The following is a 17,491-nucleotide window of genomic DNA, read 5'->3' as shown; positions in this document are numbered from 1 at the left end:
AGCATGTCTGAAAGAGGTGACACTTTGAATCTTTTCACTTCTGAGCTACCCCAGCAGGTCCTGGATCTGTCCCCTCGCTGGTCCTGAAGGTGAGGTCACCTCACTACCTTCAGGGAGGTGAATCAGCATGGCCACATTGTACTGGTGTTAAAATTATTTGGGCTAAAATAATCAGTAGTATTATAATTAGTGTTCAAATGTAACATCCACTTCCAGTATACACACATTTTCTCACAGCTGTGTTTCAGTCTGCTTGCTCACTCAGCAAAGCAGCACTACTTGGGTTTATCTTCGTTTTGTTTGTAATCATTTTCTTATGATAACTAGCTCAGTAAAAACCTTACTTGCTTAAGTTATTTGTAAAACTTCCAGAGACTTCACTGGGATCAGATTTTCATCCTTTTATTTTCTTTGAACTAAGTGTGACTGTAACCACTCCTCATAACCACATAACATGAAACAGATTTAATTCTGATGCTGCTCGCTTAGTTCTGAAGTAAATTCAGTCCTGAAGTAAATCCTGCCGGTGTTCCTGATCAGACCTCATTCATTACTTTACCTAATCTTAATTTTATGTCTGACTCCAGTGTTAAGGAGTAAGTGCATTATTAGAATAGTCTGGAAAAGTATTAATTCACTGATTGTCACCTTGAAATAAGTTTTGCTTATGTTCAGTTGCACGGCCATATCCTGACAAACTGGGGTTTAAAAGCTATGTAGTATGACTTCTGGTTTGGAGTGTTTACTTTGATGGCAGATTTTGAAAAAAGTTTTGCAGGATTACTTTTTAGGATCATCAGTAAGAGTAGGTTAATATGCATATTAACCTTGTTCAGTGAATACCCCTCAGCCTTATTTTTTGAAGTCTGGTCTCCCTTTAGATAAATGGGATTGTTATCATAAATTTAAGTATGGAGAGGGTTGCAGCTCATTTTCTTTTAAGTCCCTGCAAAGCACTGAACCCATGTTTGTATCTTTCCATGTCTTCTTACATTGCTTCTCTTTCTTCCCATTTGTCATTTACACAAGCTTCTGCATACCATTTTCTGCTTCTGTAACAAAGAAAGTACATGTGTGGCTTAGAGACAATTCTGAATTACTTTGGAAGAATCATGTGATAGGTTTTCATTGAAGAGATTACTCGAATGGGTTTTGTTAACCATGTAGGTAATTGTTTAGATTGAACCAGAACTTTCTCAGTGCTTTTATTTGTTCTTGTATTTGTGTATTTTGCTGAACTGAGATTGTATAGTCTTGTAAATATCACAGCAACATTGGAACTCTGGGGTTTAAGTTTTTAATAAACATTGGGGTTTAAGTAACTAAATTTTAATGGCTTTGCCACTAATTCAGAAAAGGCATCCTGGTAAGTATGCAGGATGGAAGTAGCTGCAAGGATATCTGCTGGAAAAGTAAGCATACTATATGGAAGCTCTCAGGACTGCTTATGTGAGAATGCATAGAATTAATGGTTAAATAAGATTATATCATGAAATTGTGCAAGTCAGAAGACCTGGATTTTAACATGATTTTTTAAAAAGTAAGGCCTTTCACAAAAAAAACCACACGTGGTTTTGCTTAACCATGTGCTTAAATCATTCATAACATACACTGACTTTAGCAGAGGCAATGTATAGTCTGTTGCATGTTTACCTATTTATCTCTGAAAATGGATGTAACTGTATGGTATGTTCCTTCTGTATTTGTCCAAAAGTCTCCAGTTATAAAAACCCTCACATATACAAGTTTCTTAACTAAGGTGTTAGTTCTGACTGTTAGTTTTCACAGCTGAGTGAACAGCTATTGAGGCTAAATATTTGCCGTGTCCAAATGGAACGTTTGTCTCCTATTCTTAATAGAATAAATATGTAAAGTGTAGTTCATCCACTGGGACTTTCTCTGGCTAAACCTATAGTATTTCTGTACCTAGGAAATCCACCATTTATATCTATATGTTAAATATGAATCTTTATATGATATGAATCAATAGATTGATATAGGTGGGAAAATTTTGTATATAGTTTTATGTGCATTGTTAGCAAGTGTGCTTTATACAGGAGGGGTTTGTGGGGTTTTTTTGTATTTTCTTGTTCATTACTAGTAAAAACAGATCTTGGTGTTTTTCTTCCCTTCCCCATTGCCAGGTAAAAGCTTGAAATGGTACTTAATGCTGTTTTATTTTGTCATATAAGAAAGGCCCATGTATGCATTACACAAAAATATCTGCTAAGCACGTGCATCTCAGTATTGCCTGAAGGCAAAATAATAATTTCCTATTTGTCACATATATTGACATCAGGTCTCTTTGAGACGATGCTTCCAACCTTTACAGTGACGTGAAATCCAAGAACAGCTAGAAAAAGATCTTGTTGAGACCATCGCCATGAATCAATTTTCTCTATGTTTTCATTTGACCTTCCTCATTACTAAACAGCTACACTGCACATTTTTCTTTGTTACAAGTTGTTTTTTGAGTAGTGGAAATGAGAAGGGTATAATAAAATGGCTTATGAGTGTTGATTATATTTTAAGAATGTTACCGTTTATAACATGGTAGGTATATGTCAGCTCCTCAACAGGAAACTGTATACAGAAACAACATGGATCTTGCAATTTTATCAGGACAATGCAAGTAGATTTCAGCAAGGTTGGTTCCAACTCATCTGTGATAAATGAGAAGATAAGGCAATCAGTGCACACCATGACACTCCGTGCAGCTAGTTAGGCACACTTCAGAACTATTCAGGTGTGCTCACGAAGCTTATGAGTCTTTCATGGGGGGTGTCTCAATATAAATACGTCCTTCATGGTGGCCACTAGAAATGCAGGAGTTGCTTTTCCAAGACTTAACCCAGGTCAGATATAAATAATAGATATTAAGAGTTAGTTCTGATGCCGAGGCTGTGTTAGAGGCTGCATATTTCAAGTTGAGTCAAAAGAATGCATTTTCCTTTTTTTTCCTTTTTCTTCTTTTCTTTGCATAGCTCCTCATCTTGACAGATGCCTGCAAAATTCCGTCACACCTTTGTGTGGACCTGTTTGGGTCTTTAAGAGAGAAGGTTTCAGCCTCTCAGGAGCAAAGATTTATATCCAAGGAGTTCTATTGGCCCGGCACCAGCGATTAAAGTCTGCAAACTGTTGCAAACAGGTGAGTTGTCCCACTCTTTAAAAGTCTGCTTTTTTGTTTTCATTTTCGAATGTACTAATTGTATAAAACCAATGCCTCGCACTGTGTCATAAAGAAGTGTGACATGTATTGCATAAGCTGCAGTGCCTGTTAGGAGAATGAAATTATTCTCCTATAATTGCAACGCTAACAATAAAGGAGTTAATTGTGTCTCTCTTTTGGTGTGGGATGTCATATGTCTCATCTTTTCTTGCTGCATACTGTGCCTAGCTGTGATGTTCCTTATGTGGAAATTCTCTAAAGCAATCATTTTTCATTGCTTGTTCTGCACATGCAGTTTTTAATGCTCTCATAGATCTTCCCATAAAACTAATTTAAATAATTATTTAGTTGAAACATTTTTTAAATAAATAAATAAAACACAAGTATAACTGGTGTTGCATTATGAAAAACTAAATAAATGTATAATGTTTTAAAACCTCAATATTTTAATTACTATACATGTGCCATTATGTAAATATACCAGACATGCATTTTAATTTGAAAAAATAGTAGAAAACAGGTACTGAACATATTGTTTGATAGTTTGGGAGCAATCAGATGATTTATTTTTTATTAATTGGATGTTTTAGTTTAGGAAATCTAAGTAAGAAAACACCAATCTTGTTCAGCATAGTTACTTAAGTTCATTTATATGTGTAAGAATGTATATATCTTTAAGGATTAGTGGAGTACTTTATAAAAATAGTAGACATACAGATTTTCCAGGAAAAATATTACATAGAAATTAACCAGCTCGGAACCTCCCATTTAAGAATGGTCTCAGGCCCCAGAGTTAAGAAGACTGCATCAGATAGATAAGCTCCCAGCCTATGTAGGAAGGGGGAGGAGAGGTGCAAGCAAAGTGTCAGTCACACTGTTTATACAGCACCTCCTGCTGTCAGATCCATAAAGAGGAATGAGAATTGACTTTGGAAGAGGCTGTTCCTGTCTAGAGCTAATAGTGGTCAGCAAGAAGAAATCAAACAAACCCAAAAACAACACGAGAGCATGTGAGAGAGACAAACAAGCAGAAAAGAGAAAAAGGAAAGCTTGTTTCCAGTACAGTGATATATTAAAAAGTGAGAAATATCTTTCGAATTTTTGTGGATAATACTTCACTTTTAAGACAATGCTGCCTGTCACAAAACCTACAGAAATGAAATCTGTTACTTTCCAGTGCCTTAACATACAATATTTACTCTTTTAGAAAAAAATAGGTAAAATGCATACAAGTATTTAGCAAGTATAATGGTAATTAGTAGAACAAAACAGACAATGGAGTTTCTAAATAAAAATTCATATGCAAGTCATTTATTGACTACATTTTGCTCTTCTCTGTAAAGAACATATAAAGACATTTTCAGTAAATTAACTTATGTTAATCAGCCCTCTGGTGATTATCCAGCAGTGTTCAGTCGGAAATTGTAAATGACAAGAAAAATATAATAATTTTAGTAGATTTGAAATCTCTTCTGAAGACAAATGATTCTTTATAATGAAAGCTTTGCATATAGACATATGTTCAGTATAACCACATTGGACATTTTTAACTTTTAAGAGTCCAGTTTATGAGGATAAATGTCAGTACAGCTATGACAGTTAATTGTCTACAAAAAAGTTATGATTAAAACATTTTAATAAACATTTCAAAGTGGTTTAAGTGCTTAAATGAAAATTTTACAGCACAAGGATGTTAAGGGTTTTGTGCAGTTAATGTGCTGAAAGCTTGTGTTGTTTTGAATTATATTACTTCAAAGATAAGATATGACATATAATTCAGCTTATAGTGTCTCTCTGTTAATCTTTCCAACCGTTTCCCAACTGAAGTGTGTTAGTACCGAACATAAATGAAATCATTATAATAACTGTATGTTATGTTATACTGTAGGTATAACAATACTTACTATAATCTTACTGCATTTTGTTCATGTTGACCTTTTTTTCTGAACAACTAAACCAAGATGGTTTTGTAAAGACATATTGTGATAAGATATAGATGTAAGATTAGGATGCATGTTAATCAAGAACCAGGACATTCAATCAAAATACTATCACTTTGTCCTGTTGTGCTAAGGCCTGACAACATAATGCTATGATGATTGCATACAGTATTCATACCAATATAACATCTAGCCATTACTTGAAAACATTAAATATATTTTCTTGATTTCTATTTATCTCAGTGTTATTTTGACATTTGAATTATTTGTATTTACTTTGTCTTTTCATTTAAGTAAATAGGGAATGGAAGTAAAAAAAAAAAAGACATTCTTTGAATCAGTATTACTCTGCTAAGACGCTATAGTCTGTCCATTGAAATCAAATAGCACATATAACTAATAATATGCTAATACATGTAATTCTATAATAATAACCTAATACATGTGCTTCTAATAAAATCCATCTGGTCTTCAGTTTAAAACGCATGTATTGAATTAAAAAAATACATAGTTTCAGGTCCACAGTGTGCACTGGTTGCACAGTGTTGTCTTTATAATCACTCTGTTGCTTCTTGCCCTAGAGGAAGAAAACTGAGAGACTACCATCTCTTTGCTGTAGTCTTTGTATCCTTTTAAAGAGGATAATCATTATTCTTCAAACTGTATTCCTTGAGAATAATACAGGTGAAGTAAAACAGGTAAAACTGAGAGGGTACTTGAACTTTGGGAAGTGGTTTGCACTTTATTTAAAGGAGAAAGGAAGAAAATACATATGTATAAACAGTATACTGCAAAAGCCTTCTATTTTTTCCTTTAAACTCTTTCTAATTTCAATTACATATTTGTATAATGAGCTACAATCTTCACCAAAATCTTGAAAAAGCTTATATTGACATTTTAATGCCAAGAATTCTAGGACTGTAAAATACAGTTTTCTAACACAAAAAGTAAAATTTAAGCAGCAGTACTGTTAGGATTATTCTGCTATTAATATTTCAGATGTTACAGCCTTTTGCCTTGCTATTTTCAACATGCTGTGTTGGTGTCTGTTGGAATTTCTGAGAACCCCAAATATATCAGGAGGTTAAAATCTGTTAATTATATACATAATGTATGCAATTGGGTGAATGCATGTAAGGCATTTTTAATCTTTTTGTCAGGCTACTGTATTTTCTATTAAAAATATTTTTAGGAAAAAAAGCATCACCAAAATGGAATTGCTTTTAAGTGAGATGTAATACATAACAATATAAATAACATTCTATCTGATAGTATGGGATATAGTTAACACTTTCAGAGATGGGGGATGTCCACCTCATTAGCATTCTTCATATGTAGTGGTGCTGTTGGTGGGGGTGTTGAAGTAGGAATGCCATTGTGCTGGGTTCCAGTGTTTGGGGACAAACACTGCTGTGGAGGGAACGTGTGAAAAGGCCATAGTACTGACAGTGAATGAGGAAGGCTGTGCTTTCTGTGTGCTTCAAGCAGGGAAGCTGTCATTCACAGGCCTAGCACAGCTAAACAGAGGCCAAAAGAGAAGACTCAAATACCTTTTAAAATGATATTAATGATCTTTAAACATTTTCTTCATTTAGGATTACATTTTAGTCAAGCTGTTGATCTGTCCTTTACTACATAATATACAATGTACATGAACAGGTAGATAGAAGAATATCTCGTCATAGCCACAGTAAAGATTTATTATGGAAAATATATGTGTATAAATATTTGAGAATTGCAAGTTGCTTTAAGTATATTTAAATGTTTTTGAGCATGTGTTACTTACAAGGCTTCAGCGAAATTTTAATGTAATAGTTAACATACATAGCCAGTCCTAAGGTTCTGTTCTTTGTGCTTTTTTTTTACTGGAAGTGTGTTATATGTGGGGATGAGGGTGCTGAGCTGGGATCAGAAGAGCCAGGAAATTGTGCTGAATGTTCATTAGCTTGATCTACCAGAACTTGCAGTAATAGTAATTAATCATTTGAACCACAGCAAATTACATTACGTTAAAGTAATGGAGCTAGTATGCAAAATACCCTCAAGAAAACAAAAGAAAATAAAATTATTGACTGATTCTACTATTTGCCATTTTGGCTATGGGAACACAAGCTCAAATGTACAATTTCAAAACTGTATAGCCAACAGCTTTGCTGTTATTCTCAGCTACATCAATAAACATCGTAATTCATAAGGTTTTCCTCATTTCACTTTGCAGATCCATAAAAATACTACTGACTTTTAAAAAATCGAAATATTGCAAATACCAGGACAAATTAAAAAGAAAGACTGTATTTCTTCTATTTTCTTCTGTTGTTCTCTTGACACTGCTGAATCAAGTACTTGAGGTTGAATACATCTGTGATGCACAAACAAAAGCTTTTCTCCATAACTTTTCTTTTTTATAGTTTATAAGAAACATATCATTACTATTCAATTTGTTTTCACAGATTTCAGTAATTACATTGTGTAGTAAGATTTTTAATGACTCTTTTGTGTTTTTCCCCCCTTACAAATAAAATACAAACTAGCTGTTAGGTGTAATCACTTTGCAGGGGGGTTGGCTGGCAGAAACTAACAAAACAATACACTTTTATCAAGTATTTTTTTAATCAATACATTTTTCCTATAATTTTTATATCCATCCTAGTTCATAGACTTGTCAGAAAAATATAGCAAAGAATACTGACCCTCTTTATAAAGTGTTTTCAGAAAATTAGATTATATCGTGGTAAAGTTGGCATAATAATTATTACATATTATTTGAAGAAAAAGAAGAAATTCACCAAAATTCATATCTTGATTTCCAGTTCAAACCAATCTTGTATGTGTGTTTTTATGATTTTTGAAAGTATGTTCTTAAAATAACTTGAATATCACATCCTCTGTTCAGTAACTCTCCCCCTTTTTTAGACTTAAATATTTGTTTCCTCTTCCTTGCAACTTCTGCTTTTCTAATTTTATATGACATTGACTCACACTGTTGAAGAGGTGTTAAGTATCTTTATTTCCTTCTTTATAGGTCACAGAAAAATAGATTTTTTTGTCTGTTTGACCTGTGTAGGGACCACTCAAGAAATAATTCCATGTTAAAGTGAACTTTGTGTAGAGCAAGGTACTATATGAAAACTGTAGTATTTCAGCATAGCTTCTTATTAAAAGAATATAAAAATAGTGTTTCAGTAATTTTGAAATTGAAAGAGAAAACTGCCTTCTTGATAGTTCAGATAAGTGATTCGTAGAATGTTGTATTGTTTATAGATTTGAGTGATGGTTGAAATTTTTCCCACAACTGAGCTGCATTCTAGTTACCAGAAGTATTTTAAGAACCTTAAACTTGTGTCTTTTCCTAAGTGTCATGCCTTGAGCAGGCCTAACATCAGTTAAATGAAGTGAAAATTGCATTCTTGTCTTGATAGAGATGAAAATGGATTTCTGGTCATGAAATAGATGTAGTTGTCACTTTTTTAAAAAGGTGTCAGCAGTTTGCTTCAGCAAGTAAGGTGCCAATTCAGTATGACAGTAAACTTGTGATCTGAGCAATCAATAAAATGCTTCAATAACTTCTGCTTCATTACACTTATAATAAGAGGCTATAGATCTGTGGCACATAAAATGTTGATAAAGTGGATATGTAGGGACTTAGTGTGACATTTTGTTTTAGTAATACAGTAAGTGCAATGTTGCCATCTAGAGTTTGTGCATAGGTAATTATTCTGAAAGCAAAAGCTCTAGTGAAAAAATAAACATCGAGATTTCAAAGCCCTGTTCATTTCCATCACTTAGTGGCATGGATGTCTATCTATATGGAATTGTTTATTTGCCTTGTCACAAAATTGTGTAGGTCAGGAAAAGTAAGACAATTTTTGGTATTTTTTTGCTTTATCATTTGGTAATGTGTAAAAACATGACTCCCACACCACCCAACCCTTGCCGACCCCACCCCCCCCCCCCCCTGCCTCCCCAAATGCATCTAAGAAACAATTATCATCTAAATAGATTTAGTTGTTACCAGCTACTAACAAAAATTATAACATTACGGTGATTTGACACCTGTAAAGGGGATAACAGAAGCTTTGTAATCACAATGAGTTAATGTTACAACGTTCCACATTCTGACCAAGTGTTCTTTCAGTTGATTATGAGACCATAAATGGCTCCTGCTGATTTTTTATAAACATACATTGCAGGGGAATTGTCTCTGAGCTATTTATCTTGTAAGAGCATTATTTTGATATGTTAAATAGGTATTTTTTTTCTCTTTTTAAAATGGATGGCACCTGATTGATAGAAAATACAGGAAGTTTCCACTATAAGCTGTATTGCATTTCAAATAAATAAAACTTAATTTAGACCTAGAGAGAGTTTTACAACCCAGGGACATTATTGAAAATCCTAAATTCTTCTGAAATATCTTTTCCAAAGATGTGGGACCATCAGTTCTGTCTAGCAAGCATGAAGGATGGGAATTCAGCAAGCTAGCTATGTTTTACTTAGTTAAAAAGAATAAATGGTTGAGACTATTGAGAACTGGGTAATTAAAAACTTTTTTGCATAGAAAAGGCTGATGTGACTAGTTGCACAGACACGTTTCTTAAGAGGATGACTGATTAGATCTTTTCCTTTTTATAAGCAGAAAGAATGATACTGCTTCTGGTTTTCCTTCTGCTTCGCTATGTAAGTTACAAACGTTTTCCCTTTTGAGTATCAGAGCATTATTGTCACTAGGGTGGCTCTGGTACTTGGTTCATCTTTATGATGAGGTAGCTCTTGCTCTGATGAGGTAGTTTGCTAACACTGTCCTGATACTTTATCACTATAATTTAATTGTGAATTTCTTCTGCACAGAGAATATATGGGTGAGAGTAACTGGTGGAAATCTGTCTGAAATTGTGGAAAGGAGTCAGATACTTTAAAAATGTCATTTTTGGATTGTTTTTCACCGTGAACTTGCATTATTTTTTCCTTCTCTCTGAACATGAATATTTGCTAGAGACATATGGCTCACGCTAAAAAATTTCGTATTAGTCAAAATGTAGACCACAGATGGGGTATGATATTCTTTTGCAAATTAAAAATTAAGTGACCATTTGGGACTAATGAAGTTTTAATTATAGCAGCGTCCAGCATCTTTTTCCAGTGCATTTGCTCATATTTGATTAAGCCTTGCTGGCCACAAACTAGTCCACCTTTTGAAGATGTGATGTGCTGAGGTGCTTCCTGCATAATCAGGTGAATCCAAGTGGGACATGGATTCTTTGGTGATGACAGGGAGGGAGAGGGAAAAGGAATTTGTTACTTTCCATTTTATTACCAGTCTTGCAATTAGATTACCACAAAGCAATGTCTGTACATATTTGAAAGAAATGCATTTCTGCACAGTAGTATGAACTTGACTTTTTTTAAGTATTTGCCATTCATAGACTCAAAAGTCTTGAGATATATGATCTTAGACTTTGATGACATATAAAATAGTTTTGATCATCTGGAACCAAGTTCTAAGGATTTTTTAGCAAAATGATTAAAGTCCTGTGTTTTGCTGTCTTTATGCACACTGAGATGATTTCAGTTCATCTTGGACTACCTTTCTTTCTTTAGGGATTGTGCAAGGTCAAATAACATCACGTTTGCCATGGAATAAAAGTGAATAAATGTTCACTCAATTAGGTCAGTTGACAAAGGGTAGGTTGTTAAACAGAATAATTTGAATGTGTGCTTGAGTCTGGGGGCACTAAGAAATTCTCCTAGAATAACTAGGCTTACGATAGATTTCTGAATTTTCAATTTTATACTAGTATTCTGAATTAAGAAATACTAAATATAGCTTTTGAGCAGGAGAAAGAGGTCTTCAGTTATATTGTTCATAAATATTCTGTAAACCCATATAGTTTTACATGGAAAAGTTTGTCTCAAGTTTGGTTTCAGATGTATCATCTCAGACTTATGTAAGGAGACAGCTAAATGAGAGCTATCTACCCGCATGACGATGGGACAATACTTGCAGTAGTGTCCTGTTACCTAAATGCAGCACTGACTTTTTTTCCTTATTGTGAGTTAGAGGAAATGCTGCACAATTATTAAATCTACTCTTTGAGTTAGTTCTTCCACTAAGCTTATTAGAAGTCATTAAAATAAACTAAAAAAAAGCTCAATTTAGAACTTTCTGAATATACTGAAAATAAATCATTGCATTTTACAACTTTGAAAGTAATTACAGAATTCTATTGCTAAAGTCGGTGGAGGTAGGTTTGACAGATTTTCTCTAAATTACTCAACCACCTACAGGTATTATTGCCAAGATTCTTTTGAAATGAGAATAAATTTTATAGAGTTACAACAGCAAAGTGAAAGGGTATGTTTGATAGATTCCCTGAACTGTTTCAACACCCACAGGTATTATTTGTAAGAAAACAATCACACAGAGTCTTCAGCTGGTTAGAGAGGGCACAGCATTCCATCTTCACCTGACATCCTATCTGTTCTCTCAACATCCTGTGCCCCCTGCCTACCACCCACTCCTCCCAAAACAATGCTCACCAAGAGAGTTTTGTGTGAAAGGACAAGAATATGAATGTTTTTTAAAAGAATCTAAACAGTATAGAAAACACATTGTTTGTGGGTGACGAAAAGGCTTGAGGTGGGAGAAGAAAGACTGTCTTTAGGATTGATTAGTATTCTTCACTTTCTTTCCTAATTAATCAATGTTATTCTTTAATTGTTAGAGCCTCTCAAAGGTAATTATTTACTGGCTTGAAAGGTGAACATAAGAAAAAAGACCTAAAGGACGAATTTGAAGATTTTATTTGCTTGCTTTCTCTCTTTTTCATTTGATTTGCATATACCACTCTGGTTTGTCTTTTCAATTACTCTAAATAATTGAGTCCTGAAATATTCCGTGTGGGTTCCTCAAATGCATTGCGTAAACTTTACCTAAGTTTTAACATAAGGACCTTAAGTCTGTAAAAATGAAACATTATGAAGTTGTGTATTTCTCAGAGGTGCTTGTTTCATGTTACAGATTTAATCCCATTTTATTTTATTCCTGTAATGCCTAAAAGGTCCAGAAAGATGCTTATAGTGCATACACTAGATTTATTATATGTCACACAAATACCTTATACCATAATTTTATTAACATTTTAAAACCTACTATTATATACTTTGAAATTTTTAAACTTTTTTCCATTCTTTTTCTTTTTTAATGGTCTGCTGCACTTTTCATTTTGAATCTTGGTTAATTACTTAAATTCAGTAATAACAAAACACATATTAACATTCAAAAATTAACCTTATTCAGTTTTATTTTGAATAAGTAAGGGATATAAATTAGAACTGTGACTTGCAGGTTTAAAGGACATTAAAATAAATTATTCCTAAACTTTCTTCTCTAGCAAACAGCACTAAATCCATCTTTCTCTTTGGCTTGCTGAACAATTTTTCTCATAACCTTTACACTAAGAAATAGAGCAATACCTTATTTAAGTTTGTACATATGAAAATAGTGAAGTCCTAGACTACCAGACTGGGCTGACTTAGCCAAGGGTTTTCTTAAGAGCATCCAGAACATTGAGAGTTGTTGTCCCACCTCTAGAGCGCCGCAGCCCTGTTGTGTTTGGATCTGATTTGTGAGCTGCAGTCTTTTCTCCAGAAATAGTGATAAACACCTGGCATGATTTGGGTGTAGGCACCAACCTGCATTTCTTTTCCAGCTTGATCTCTGCAGATTATCTTCTACACAGACACACTGCCCTCTTAAAATTTCAGTATTCCTATTTCAGTAGCTTGAGAAGTTCTTTTTCTGACTGTGACTGTAAGTTTCACTTTGCTGAGTGGCAGGTAACAGGTCATCCATTCTATATTATTTTAATATGTTCTTCTTCCAGCCATCAAAGTAAGAATTCTACTTTATTTGACTTCTGAAGAGATCTCACCATTCACAAAACAGGCCGGCAACTATTTGAGACAAGAATGTGTTGCAGCCTGTACCATGAGCTAAAGTCTATTGTTATGAATATTCACACTATTCTTGTGAATGTTTTCCTATCATTGTAGCAAATAAACCACTTGCCAGTATTCCTTATCATGAAATTTCTCCCAGAGCCACCAGTGCTCTGCCTCATATAGCCAAGTCATCCGAGTTCTGTGCCATCTATCAAGTTGTCACACCTTAGAGTCTTGTGTACAAAAAAAGACTTCACAGACATTCTAGGTAAGTGGGATTTTTTCTCCATTTATGTCTTGGAGTCTTAAAGACAGCAGTTATTCAAAGTAAAAGTGAAGTTGCATTGGGCTAACTAGCAGAGCATATGGGTATTATACATCTGTAATTCAATATATTGATTGCAAGCCTGAGTTGGCCTCTTAGTCAAAGCTGCCAACTATTCACTGGTGTAGAAGCAAACTTTCCTCTTAGCACAGCCTGATGTGATGATTGTCTAAGCACTTCAGGAGAGGAGTGAAAGAACTTCAGCTTGCTGTGCCCATTGGGAGAGACCCAAACAGCTTCCTAGGGCAGAATGGCCGATGGTGCCTGTGTATGCGTTCTCTTTTATGTTACAACTCCATAGGGTCATTTTTAGCAGAGTCCTGGTGTTGCTTGCTAGAAAGAAAGGTGAATTTCGTCAGTCTCCAGAATTCTGGCAGTCTTTTTTTATCCAGGTAGCTCAAAATACAGGTGTTCTATAAGAAATGATGTGGATATATTGAGTAAGATCTGAAAGCATGGCATGTTTTTCCCTGCTTCCCAGACTGAGCTGTTAACAATAATTTAACCAGGGTATCTATGTCCTAAAAAATATATCCTAAAATTTATGTACCTCCACATTTTTGCATTAAAGCTTACTTACAGTCTGTTATCGCTATTGATCCTGACATCTCTGGTATCAGAAGGGAGAATACTATGTAGAAGGAAGAAATGGTCCTCCAAGTGGACCTTCTCTATTGCGTAAAATTTTAGTTTCAATATATAAATTGAATGGATACTTTGTGGGGGTGGGGAATGGGGGTGTGTGGGGAAATACAGGGGAAAGCTAATGACAATGGACATTCACATTGACTGTTTCACCATTTAATTAATGTGCAATTCAGACAACCATGTTTAGGATGTAAATTGTTTATGCATTCAGCTACACTAGATCAATGAAAACACCTACTTGACATCTGTTTTATTGCATGTGATTACCCACCTAATAAGAGCAATTGGAAAGCTTAGAGGGAAATTAAATTTTAGATATTGATTGAAGTTCATTTTTGAAGTCTGATTTTATGTGTAGTTTGGATTATAAATGTAATTGTATTCTAGCATTGTACCCTTTGTTCTGATATGGAAAATCACAGGTGAAAATATACTGTAATCTATATAATACTATATGGGAACAGTTGTCTAGAAAGGAAAGAACTAACTTTACTGAGTTACAGAATCATCAGTATAAGTCAATATGCTGGCAAACACAAAAATATTAATTCTGTCTACTAAAACTACAGTAGAAAAAGATAATGTTTCTTCTCATTCTCTTCCCACTGTTTGTAACTCCCTCTCAACTTACTCAGAAAGTGAAGTAAGTCTTGTACTGATCAGTGCTTGAAAGCAGCAGATTTTTTTGGAAAACTTGTCAAATGCTGCTTATCAAAAGAAGACTATGTTGCTGACAAAGTAACAGTCAATTGTTAATTACAGAAGAATTTTTAAAAAAATGTCAGTGAAGTACAGCAATGGAATTTTACTGGTAAGACTAAGTACATACTTTAGTAATGTAATTAGTCACTTTAGTTACGCATGTACAGCACTAATTTGCTAAATTATGTTTATATGTACAACACTGGGAAGTATGACATTTCATTCTTGCTGTTTGGATTAATAAATATTTATTTAGTGTTCACATATTTTTATTACTTGAATATTGATGAAATGTTTATAGGTTACATTATAATACATTAAAGTGATCACTTAGAAAAAAAAGAGGTATTTAATGAGCTGCTTTCCCAGTCTTTAATGACATATGGAAGGAAAAATATTCTTGAAGACCTGATATAACCATTCACTCTTTAAAAGGTACAGAACTTGGTCTAAGGACTAATTTTTCACGTTCTGTGAAAGCAGACAATTGAGCTTACCTTGCTAAAAACCTCAAAGAATTTGGATAGCTCACAACAAATGTGTTAAAGCCTGCAGTAACTTGCTTTTGCCCCACCAAGACTGAATATAGCACAGACTTTCCTGGAAATAAGTTTTATATAGACAGCCAAGTGTCTGTTGAATGCTTTATGGTTAATTATGTATCTCCCAAGATCCAGAAAATACAATTACTAAGTTGTAGAGAGATGAGGCTGGGTTAATTAACATTGATAATATACAGCTGTGGGCTGGCTTCAGGGGCAGGGGGTTGGCTGATGTAGATAAGGCGCAGGTGTGTCTGGTTCTGGTAAGGGCTTGAGAGCCAATGAAGAGGGAGCAGCCAAGAAAGGAGCAGAGAGAGTGTGTGCCTGGGATGAGGAGAGACTGGGAGAAGGCAGCAGAGGGACTGGTGTGAAGAGTGTGATGGTGTGAGATGGTAAAAGACCTTGTTGCAGTTTGATAATTTGGAGAGTGCTGCAACACTAAGTCTGTAAAGCAATGAAGCTAGCTGTCACTGTGGCTGCTAGCTGAGATAACTGACAAAAACCTTTTCTGATAATTGAGAAATGTGACTTTAAGTCTTCCAAGTAACTGCAAGGGAATGAAAACTAGGATTGCTATTGTACTCATCTGCCAGAGGTCCTTATTAAAAGTTCAGATTAAGCTGAGGCTTTAAAAAAGTAGAACTGAAGAGGACCATAATGCCAGTCAGTTTTATCCTACAACCAGAAGCCATATCATACAACACTTACTAGATCAAATTCCACTTAATAAAAAATATTTGGTGTTTCTACTCTCAGTTCTGCTACATTAAGGCTGCCTAAGAGCTTCACTGCTCCAATGATTAGAAGCTTTCTTCTAATTTCCATTCTGAAAGTTTTCTTGTCTCTTTAATATCAGATTCTTCCTGTTTTAATAGAATTTCTCTGAAAAAGCTCTGCATCCTTTTTGCTTTTTTACCTCCTCACCATATATTTTTGAACAGCAGTCATATCTCTTTTCAGCCTTTTTTACTAGACTAAAGCAAATGCTCATTGCTGCTTCTTGTGTGAGATGCTCATTGCTCTAACCAGGATGGTACTCCTTATCTGCAACTGTCTTGGTTCTTACTAGAACATAAGGAAAAGGTGAACATTATTTCAAACTATTTCATGGTGTGTTAGAGTGCTCTCTAGTTTCATGATTTTTTTCCTCCTTTTTTAAACACAATTTATTTTCACTGTTCTCTATTCATCTGATGGCCTCTCTGTCATAAAAAAATCTGTTAAAAATACTTGTAATTGCATATTTGAGTACACACAGCAGTTGATTCATAATTCTAAAATGAAGGTTATTTTATTGTCCTCATTTGTATTGTGCTTATTAAATATCTTGAGTTTTACTTCTAGGTTAGACCACGTTCTATTTCATCATTTCTGTACAGTGCTACCTTACTCCATTTATTCTCTTGTATTTTCTGAAAAATCCATGCCTTTCAATACTTGTATTCTAGTCACAGTCTTCCACTGTGTCGGTTACCTCTGTAATACAGAGTTTCACATTCTGTGTTAGTACATCAGGGTTTTGTTGTTAGGCTTGCTACATTAGTACCAACCACTTTGGGATTTTTACAGAGCACACCCATTTTCCTGGTCACATAATGTTTCAGTACTTCTTTCAATAGCTGCTTAGCCTTTCCAGTTAATGTCTTCTGTAATGTTATCTATTCATCTGATCATTAAAACTAAATGTGAAAATAATAAAAATCTCGCTTCTCATTTTTCAATTCTTAATAGTCATGTTAGCTGGCAAAATGTGAGCAGATTATGAATTTTTTGAATGAATGAGTTCTGTAAGACTGAAGATGATTTGACTGTCCTTTGAAAATTTGCATAATCTATTTATTAATATAATAACTATTATCAATGAAGTTATATTTATGAAATATAATCAAAATATTAATGAATATCCTTTAATGAGTATGGAAATATTTGGAAGAGTCTCTGTGATAATATGGTCAGGCTTTCATGTCTAGATCCTTCAAAAGCCCAAAGTAAGATTATACTTAGTTGTTCTTCATTCTTTATATCTTGATTCCTTGTCAACTTTGTCAAACCTATGTTTTCTCCTGAATTTACTCACAAAAAATTATCTTTCTACTTTTTGGAAAAGTTTTATTTTACTTTGTGGCATGGATTTGTTCAATTTAACTTGACCAATGTATATGTATTATACATATGTTACTCAAGTTATAGCTGAGGGAATGATAATCAGTTTTGTTGAAATTCC

The 17,491-nt window shown here is 34.2% G+C and overlaps 1 long non-coding RNA gene across 3 annotated transcripts in view; it reads left to right on the top strand.

The window, feature by feature from the left end:
- Positions 1-17,491, top strand: part of LOC114015073 (uncharacterized) — a 178,172-nt gene that overhangs the window by 13,414 nt on the left and 147,267 nt on the right. For all 3 annotated transcript variants that reach the window (XR_003558829.2, XR_003558827.2, XR_003558828.2), the window contains exon 3: positions 2,985-3,148. This is a non-coding gene — a long non-coding RNA (uncharacterized LOC114015073). The remainder of the gene's footprint in view (positions 1-2,984; positions 3,149-17,491) is intronic.

The sequence above is a fragment of the Falco cherrug genome, chromosome 10 (genome assembly GCF_023634085.1).
Source record: "Falco cherrug isolate bFalChe1 chromosome 10, bFalChe1.pri, whole genome shotgun sequence".
Lineage (NCBI taxonomy): Eukaryota > Metazoa > Chordata > Aves > Falconiformes > Falconidae > Falco > Falco cherrug.
The sequence above is the reverse complement of the archived record's forward strand: the minus strand, read 5'-3'. Positions and strand labels throughout refer to the sequence as shown.